Source organism: Adiantum capillus-veneris, chromosome 15 (genome assembly GCF_014529385.1).
Source record: "Adiantum capillus-veneris isolate H3 chromosome 15, ASM1452938v2, whole genome shotgun sequence".
Classification (NCBI taxonomy): domain Eukaryota; kingdom Viridiplantae; phylum Streptophyta; class Polypodiopsida; order Polypodiales; family Pteridaceae; genus Adiantum; species Adiantum capillus-veneris.
In genome coordinates this window covers 25,687,673-25,697,940 of record NC_140945.1, presented here as the reverse complement: position 1 = coordinate 25,697,940, position 10,268 = coordinate 25,687,673, and positions in this window count along the sequence as shown.

Below are 10,268 nucleotides of genomic sequence, written 5' to 3'. Positions count from 1 at the left end.
TGTCTCCTTGTATTTTTCAGCTTTCTCAAAGCATCGTCGGAGGCATTCCATTGGATTGTTGGATGTTTCCATTGCCTCATCATCACTACTATCCTCTGAAACAAATCCACTCCTCTCCTCTTGGACTCTGGAAATAATAGCCAGGGAGAAATCCTCCCTTAAATAAAAGATGATTTGCACATCATGTAAAAAGATATAGGTCCTGTCTCCAATCCTGAAGTCAGTCACAGCAGGCAGCATCATCTGAGCATGCTTCTCAGTGAAGTGACTGACATCCAAAGGAAGTTTGATTTCTGTGGTTTTCGCAGAGAGCATCTTACTTCTTTGTACTTCAATTGCCTCAACCTCAAGGTCGACTGTATCTTCAACCTCCTCGACTTCTTGTATATGAGTTGTCTCCTCGCATTCTTCATCTGGTGCTTCATCCTGCTCCTCTAACACCTCATCAGGATTCTGCATGAGGAATCCAAACAGGCTGTTTAGGTAAATCATAAAGCCAAAGGATTCCTGAATGAGTTTGCATTCTTTTTGGTGCAAAGGGCAGGCTGAATGTCGGCAAGAAGGTGGTAATTCCCTATACTTCTTCAGTCCCTGTCCCTTTCCACCACAGTCATTTAAATGCACAAGAGTCATAGTGGACAGACCAACCCTCCCTACCTGCACCATCACTTCAAACTTATCTCTGTAGGACTGCAAGAATTCACTGTGCTAAGCTAACAGATCTTCAATGTCGAACTTTGGGTTAAACATAGAATGAACTAGATCAACCTTGTCCCCAGCACCACAAGATGCTGCAAAATCAAACAGCCTCTCATCAATTGCGGTTGGGTCTTCCAGAGAAGACACATCCTCTTTGGCTTTACCTTTAGTTGCACAGGGACTGCTTTCTGGCACATCTGCATCATCTGAGAAGTCTATATTCCTCTTTCTTGTATTTTTCTTGACAAGTACTGTACAGGGTGAGGGACCCTTGTAGGGTGAGGGATCCTCTTGGCCTGGTGACCTCTCTGATTGATCTTCACCAATTGACTCTTCTTCAGATATGTCTAGACAAAAGTCAACAGTTCTTTTGGCAGAAACATTAAGCAACTAAGCCTGCAAAGGTTGAAATCCTGGCACAAGCTCTGGGTCTGGTTTCAGCCTCTTCTGCCTACTGGACCTTAATCCTATTCATCAGGAAACATGACAAGTCTCTCTCTCTCTCTCTCTCTCTCTCTCTCTCTCTCTCTCTCTCTCTCTCTCTCTCTCTACAAAGAACATTAAAAAACACACATAGTCTCTCTCTCTCTCTCTCTCTCTCTCTCTCTCTCTCTCTCTCTCTCTCTCTCTCTCTCTGTCTCTCTCTTTCTCTCACTCTCCAAAGAACATTAAAAAACACACATAGACTCTCTCTCTCTCTCTCTCTCTCTCTCTCTCTCTCTCTCTCTCTCTCTCTCTCTCTCTCTCTTTCTGTCTCTCTCTTTTTCTCTGTCCAAAGAATATTAAAAAACACACATAGACTCTCTCTCTCTCTCTCTCTCTCTCTCTCTCTCTCTCTCTCTGTATGTGTCTCTTTGTACTAAAGGTGCGCAAGGACGAAAACATACTTTTTGCAACTCTCTATGCGCGCCTTAAGTACAATTGAGAGAGAGAGAGAGAGAGAGAGAGAGAGAGAGAGAGAGAGAGAGAGAGAGAGAGAGAGAGTCATAACTATACTATAGGTGCGCGGAGAGAGCTGCAGCCAGTGTTTGGTTGGCTCTGCGCGCTGTTAGTAACGGGGACAGAGAGGGGAGAGAGAGAGAGAGAGAGAGAGAGAGAGAGAGAGAGAGAGAGAGAGAGAGAGAGAGAGAGAGAGAGAGAGAGAGAGTGTATGTCTGTGTGTGTGTGTGTCTGTCTATGTAAGTATGTGTTGAGGGGTGTGTGTGTGTGTGTGTCTATGTAAGTATGTGTTGAGGTGTGTGTGTGTGTGTGTGTATGTGTGTGTATGTGTGTGTGTCTGTCTATGTAAGTATGTGTTGAGGTGTGTGTGTTGAACAAGAGTATGGGTTTTTCTTTGTTTACACACACACACAATTTGCTACCAACTATTGGAAATACAGAGAGAAAGAGTGAGAGATCACCTTTTGTTGGTGGGGTTTGCAGAAACTCCAAGGGAGGTGTCTCCTCCATTGCTTTTTGTCTATCAAACTCACTCTGTCTCTCTCCCTTTCTCTCTCTCTGACAGTAAGGAGTTCCTCTCTCTATCTCTCTCTCAATCTGTCTCTCTCTCTCTCTCCTTCTCTCTTTCTATGGTTTTCTCTCTCTCTCTCTCTCTCTCTCTCTCTCTCTCTCTCTCTCTCTCTCTCTCTCTCTCTCTCTCTCTCTATCACTCTCTGGCAGTAATGAGTCTCTCTCTCTCTCTCGTTCTCTCTCTCTCTCTCTCTCTCTCTCTCTCTCTCTCTCTCTCAACAAATAGGGACACATGATCTATGAGACCAACTCACGCTTGCGAATAAGCTTTTGGAATTGTAACGGGTATCCATGGAATGCGGGAATTGGCATTGATGAGCTTACCAATGACTCCGATGTGATACTTCTTGTCGAAACATGGGAGCATGATGCGCAACGAATTCTTGGATTTGACAAATACGATGTACATTCTTTGATGTGGGCCAAAAATGCAAAGCAACGAAGAGGCCAAGGAGGCGTAGCATGTATGACCAAAAAGGGTTTGAAAGATGTTTCCATTGTCAAAGAAGATAAGTATAAACGCTACTTATGGCTGAAAATCAGCCCACCAAATGGTCAAGTCATGTTTGTGGCCGGCTGCTACATTCCTCACTATGACTCCAACTTTTATGCTCGCTTGAATATGGATAGAGATCAGCCCTTTGTTGAACTAGAGGAAGACATTGCTCATTACAAGGATCAAGGTGAAGTCATTGTTTTTGGAGACATGAATGCTCGCACAAATATGTTACAACACGACACACAACAAGTCGACATGCCGCATGTATCAAAAAGAGTGGATGACTCATACATGTATAATCGAAGTTCTAATGATGCAAAAGAAGTGGATCACTATGGAAAGTCACTTCTACATATGTGCAATAGTACCGGAATGCTCATTGCAAATGGTGTATCTCTATGGCAAGGCACCAATGACTTTACATGTAGAAAGCACAATGGTGCTAGCGTGATTGACTATATGTTGTTCTCAGAAGCCACTCTAGAATGCATACAAAGCTTTACACTTGGTGAATGGAATCCGGAATCGGATCATAGGATGTTATGTATTGACCTCAAGTGTGGTAAACGGCCCGAGCATGTAGCCTCCAATCATGATGTGAATCATTTGTACCTACGTCTAGACTTCAAACGAGCACTTATATATGCTGATATGGTGGACCAAATGTTAAGCATGATAGAGCATCAAGGGAGCCCAACATTAGAATGCAAGTGGAAAGTTTTCAAAGAAGTAATTTTCTCTTGTGCGAAGGAATGCTTTTCAGTGAAACACATTTCTTGCAAAAGGTCTAAGAAGGGTAGCACCAAGAAGAAATGGTTTGACATGGAATGTAGTCAAGCCCGAAAACACTTGCTAAGATTGGATGCAATCAAAGACAAGGAAGTTTACTTGGAATGTTCACACACATACAAAGCACTTGTTCAAAAGAAGAGGAGAAGGTGGGAAGTCGAAAAACAACTTCTTTTAGCACAAGAGAAAGCACATGCATGTGGCAAGTTTTGGCAAAATCTAAAAGGCAAGCGCGTTGAGAGCTTTGGTGACTTGACTCTTGAGGATATGTATATGCATTGTAAGAACCTCTATGAGCAACCCAATGTTGATAAGATGGAGGGTTGTAGCTCCCTTCCATTTATGTCTCCCTTCTTTACCATTGAAGATGTATGCCGCGCGCTTGAGAAACTTGCTACTCGCAAGGCAGGTGACCTTCAAGGTGTCAAGGCTGAAATGATTAAATGGACGAGCAAGAAAACACGATATTGGATATGCGATATGTTTAACCTTGCACTTCAGTATGGCATGCCTCATGATTGGAGTGCAAATTGGATCAAACCTTTGCACAAAGGAGGAGATGTAAACAATGTGAACAACTATCGCACTATAATGGTTGGTTCTTTGATGGCAAAGTTATTTGGATGTATCATGGAGATGAAGATAAGTGAATGGGCTGAAAAGAATGGCAAACGTGCGCTTGGCCAAGCAGGTTTTCGAAAGCATCATAGCACTATTGATCACCTTGTCACTCTTCGAGTTCTTATGGAAGCGTCTCGATTGAAAGGAAAAAAGTTGTATTGTTGCTTTGTGGATTTCAAGAAAGCTTTTGACATGGTACCGCGAGGAAATCTTTGGAGACGTATGCAAAGCCTTCAAGTGCCGAGAGAATTTATGCATGCAGTCTTTCGCATCTACCAAAAAGTGATATGTCGATTACGTATGGGAGATGGAATTTCAGAATTTTTTGCAAGCACTATTGGTGTCAAACAAGGATGCCCACTTTCCCCAACCCTCTTTGGGCTACTCATTGATGAATTGGAATACATGGTTCTTGATTTTATGCAGCAAGAAGGCATAGAAGAGGTTATGATTGGAAATGCGGTGATCATGCTTTTGCTTTATGCCGATGATGTAGTGCTCTTGGCACATACCTTAGAAGATGCACAAAAGCTTATGAGTGTCTTGGAACGCTTTTGCCTACATAGCGGGCTGATCGTGAATGGATCCAAAACCAAGGTTATGCTTGTAAAGACCCTCAATGACGAAAATCCATGCATTGTATACAACAATGAGAAACTTGAAGTGGTAGATCACTTCAAGTACCTTGGCCTTGAGGTTCCATCCAATCATAAATGGAAGGATTGTGCAATGCGTCGCTTGGAAGCCGGAAAGAGGGCTTATTATGCATTTGAGAACATGTGCAATGCAGGAGAGATCAAGTGTTGGGCTCTCAAAAAGTACCTCTTTGACACATTGGTGACACCGGTGCTTCTTTATGGAGTGGAGGTGTGGGGTGGAAGCATCGGGAAGTCTACTTGGAAAGAGTTTGAGAATGTCCAAAAGCGTTTTCTCACCAACTTTCTCCAAGTCAAGACACAAACACCCTACATGCTCTTACTTCTTGAGTCCGGATCGCTTCCCATTGAGGGCTTGGGCATGGAAAGGGTTGTGGAGTACATGCGTAAGACACAACGTAGCCCTTTGCATCGACTTCTTAGAATCGCATATGAAGCAAGTCAAAAGGTTCAAAAGACATGTAAGAGCAAAATACTAAGTTCGGGGTGGATGCTTGATATCAAGAAATGGTTTGGAAGATGGGATGCATGTCACTTGGTCAAAGATGCGTCGATCGACTCCCAAGTTAATGAGGCCTTCTTACAACGCCAATGTATCATGGCTTGGGAGAAATCCGGAGGTTCTCGCTTCAGCCATTACACCACACACGTTGCCCCAAACTACAAATCTCTCTTCTTCTCGGAACGAGGTAACCGAACCCATTCCTACATCCTTGAGCCCATCCCGTTGAGTGCGATCCGCACCATTGCCTCCATTCGTCTTAGCTCCCATTCTCTACGCTGCGAGACAGGACGTTGGGGCACTGGCGAGGAGTGTCATCGACTTTGCACCTTATGCCCTCGTCAAGTGCGAGAGAGTGAGTACCACACACTACTTGAGTGCTCAGCTTTTGACCACATTAGGTCCTCTTTTCCCCATATATTCAGCCATGAGCTCTCCCTACATACCTTCCTCTCCCAACCACGATGTGGACTCTCTATTGCGACGCTCATTTCAGCCATTTTTGAGCATCGAGAGTCACTTATGAACTCCACTAACACCACGTGACATGTTCATTTGGTCCCATAGGTCATATTTGACCTCCCAGGACGATAATAGAACTATCTATCTATCTCTCTCTCTCTCTCTTTCTATGGTTCTCTCTCTTTCTCTCTCTCAAAATCACACTTATAACGGATACACACGGCGACATCCCACGTGTTACTATAAAATAGAATATAATTGCATGTTGTCGCACGTGCGATCATTATTGAGACCGTATACTTTTGTACGTCATATATAGAGGTCATGAGAGAGAAAAACCACACCTCGTGAAAGAGAGAGAGAGAGAGAGAGAGAGAGAAAGAGCCGTCGTCTGCGTCTCCGACAGCAAGCCGACCCATCTTCGACATAACGAAGGTCTACGTCCTTAGAAGGTTTGGCCCTCTCTCTCTCTCCCTCTGCTTCTGAAATTTCCCTCTACCTTTGCCTCCATCTCTCTCTCTGTTTCAGTCAGAGTATATTGCATATCTAGCTCTGTCTTAACAAACAACACACACATACACTCACAAACACAACACACACAAATACAACACAAACACAGACACACACACACACACACACACACACACACACAAACACACAGACACACAAATATAACATATAGACACACACACACACACACAAATATAACATATAGACACACACACACACACACACACACACACACACACAGAAACAGACAAATATAACATACATACAAACACAAAGAGACACAAATATAACATACACACACACAGACAGACACACACAGAGACACACACACTCACAAACACACAGACACACAAATATAACATACACACACACACACAGCCCCCCTCTCTCTCTCTCTCCTCTCTCTCTCTCTCTCTCTCTCTCTCTCTCTCTCTCTCTCTCTCTCTCTCTACTAAAGGCGCGCGTAGAGAGGCACAACCGGTGTGCATGTCTCTATGCGCGCCTTTAGTACTGTGCATCCACCAGTGTATGTGTTTATGTGTGTATGTGTGTGTGTTATAGAGAGAGGATGTAAGGTGGGGGAAAGAGAGAGAGAGAGAGAGAGAGAGAGAGAGAGTCTTTGTGTTACCTTATACTAACGGCACGCGGAGGTGTTTTTTGAGGTCAAAACATGCTCCATGCGCGCCATTAGTAATGGGAGTCTCTCACTCTCTCTCTCTTTAAATATGCTAAGCTATAGAAAGGAGAGAGAGAGAGAGAGAGAGAGAGAGAGAGAGAGAGAGAGAGAGAGAGAGAGAGAGAGAGAGAGAGAGAGAGAGAGAGAGACTCCTCTATTTGTATACAGTGAAATGGCTAGAACAAAACCCACTGCAAGGAAGGCAGGCAAGGGACCAGGATTAGCAGCTAAGGCAAGTAGCAGATCTGCAACCCCAAAGAAGAGACCTGGAAAACCCAATAAAATTCTGAAAGGTCCAAGGGTGAAGAAGTTACAAACCTGCATGGGAATTTTCAGAGAAATCAGAAAGGCACAGAAATGTGTAGATTTATGCATACCAAAGCTGCCCTTTCAGAGGATGGTGAGGTCCATATGTGAAGAAGCTACCTGGGGCATCAAAAGGTGGAAGGTGGTGGCATTGATGGCTCTACAAGAAGCAGCAGAGGACTTCCTGCTGGAGTACTTCAGTGACATCACCATTGTTACAGCCCATGCTCACAGGGTTACTATAATGGACAAAGATAGTGAGACACTGAAAAGAATAAGGTGGAGGTATGACAAACTACTGGTCCCCAATGTCTGCAGGGATAAGAAAATGAGGGAAATTTTGTTATACCCCCCTGAGCTAGTGCCACAACTCACAGTTGTAGATGTCACACATGATGTGAATACAAGGGTAAGGGCAGAGACTATTGCTCGCCAAACAGAGGACATGAGGGAAACAGAGCTTAAGGAGAAATCAAAAGTAGCAGTGGAGTCCCAGAGGCAAACAAAATGCAATGTGAGTCTGTCCATAGAGGCAAGCAATCAAGAAACTCTACTTTCAATGAAGGATGGTTTGCTTGCAGAGATACCATTTATAGATGGAGCCAAAAAGCTAGCTCTGGAAAATGTGAACATTAATTTATTGCAGAATCCAGATGCTCAGATTTTAGACACAATTATCTATGCTTGTCTTAAGTAAGTGTTACTATCTTGCTAGCTTTGAAAACTCAGATAATAGGTTTTCTAACTCAAGTATACTCTTTGCAGCTTGATCAAAAGTCAACTCCCACTGCACACCCACACGGAGGTGTTTTCTCTTGATCCACAAATGTCAATGATTATTAGATAGAAGAACAGTCCATCTGGAACATTCGAGAGTTGGTTTCTCCACTGTGCTATGCTGGAAGTTACTGTCATCATCTTTCCATATGAGAACAACCATCACTGGAGTCTCATATGCCTTGATGTTGAGCAGCCAGTAGTGTGGGTGTTTAATTCAATAAAAGGAACCCACCCTGAAATTAGGCTGTAAGTGTTATGTATCAGAAAATGTTTCTTATAGATATCCATGTAAATTTGAAAGCCTCAAGCTAACACCCTGATACTCCTTTGTGCAGTTGTATAAAGAGGTTGTTGCTTGCTTATGGAAAGCTATGTGGAAGGTATGAACTATACAAGGCCCCAATCAAAGATGTACATGTACCAAATCAAACCGATGGAAATTCTTGCGGCTGGAGATGTCTTCTCCATGCAGAATATGTCCTGCAAAGCTACTTTGCGTTAAAACCTTTCATGACTAAGGTAACCATTTGGCAATGCATTCAGTCAGTTTTGATTTAGTTTATAGAAGAATTCTCACCATGTGGTCTTTCAATTTTGCAGAGTGCTTTAAAAAACTACACATGATTATTTGCAAAGATAACTAGTAAGTTTAATACAACACATGCTTACTATTTCTAACCCCAGAGAGCCTGAAGATAGTGGCTTGGATGACCGCACTATTGATATGACAATACATGACGTGCCACCATGACAAACCCCTGCATCCGATACAGTGGAATCACAACGGGCCGAGGGGGTCATATCAGCAGAAGATGAAAGAGCCGAGGATGAGGAAAGGTCAAATGAGCATATGGAAGGTGCTAGTGTACAACCAGAGGAGACAATGAAATAGCCAAGTCAGCCAGTGGAGGAGCCAAAAGAGCCTATGGATGAAACCCAAGATGAGGAAAGCAGGCCTATAGATGAGCAAAAGGATATGGATGAGGAAAGCAGTCCTAGGGGTGAGCAAACTGATATGGATCAAGCAAGGATGGATGAGGCAAGGATGTATGAGGCAAGCCGGTCAACCGAGGCAGAGGAAAAGACCTTGGAGGAAACCTTGAATGAGGCAGAAAGAGCCATGGGGGAGACCCCTGATGAAGATGTGAATGATGACTATGAAGATGTGAATGATGAAGCTAAAGCAGAGGAGAGCAACAACGACATCAACACTACAGAGACCTAGTATGGACCCTTGCTACCTGTAGATACGGTTGTTCCGGTAATGTCTATTCAAGTATGGAAAAATATGTTCAGCTTCTAACTACTTATATGTACTTGTCAACTTTTACAGAGGTTGATTATCTTGGACCTCAATGGATTGCTGTTGATGCGCGTGCCTCTCGGTGACACAGAACCCTTTGAGGATTTGCAAACGTTTTGGATGGGAACTTGTCGAGTCGTGGTTCGTCCATGAACCAAGGAATTTATTCAGTTTCTTCTTCCGCGCTTCAGAGTTGCCATATGGTCTTCAATGCAAAGGCAAAACTTGTCACCACTAGTTACAATAGTTTGCAGTGTATGCGGCGCTCACACGTCAGATTTTGCCTTTTTGTATGATCAAAGAAAATGCGTTACCGTCGAGGGCCACTACCACCCTAAAAAACCACACTTACCTCTTTTGTACAAACCGTTTAGCCAAATCGGTGTACCCTTTGATGCAACTAATACACTACTGATTGATGATACTCCTGAAAAGGGAGAACTAAATCCGGCGGGATCAACTATCTCACCACCTTCTTTCGAAGGGCATTCCTTCGATTTTTACCTTGAAGACATTTTGATTCCATACTTACAGAAATTGTATCTCAGTCCATTGTTCACGGACGAGTTTGTACTTTCTAATGAATTAAGATGACTCTTCTATCATGTCTTTGTCTTGTCTAACATTGAGAGAGAGAGAGAGAGAGAGATTTGACATGGTAAAGAAATGTATTTCAAGCACACTTATTCACAGGGCACAATTGACAAATGAGCTCAAAAAACTTCATGTATTGAAAGTCATTTGTATACCCTTGGGTTCACAAGAATATCTGTTACATTGACACTACTTCAACCCGACCATCCAACTCTTTGCACAAAATATCGTTTTTCCTTCGCCGCATCACCTTACGGCTAGCTAGGAAAAAGAAAAAATATGATAGGTCCCTATCCATTGACTCTTCAATTATGTCATGCCGCAACTGCTGAAGACTGCATAGCTCCCTTATTGTAACCACC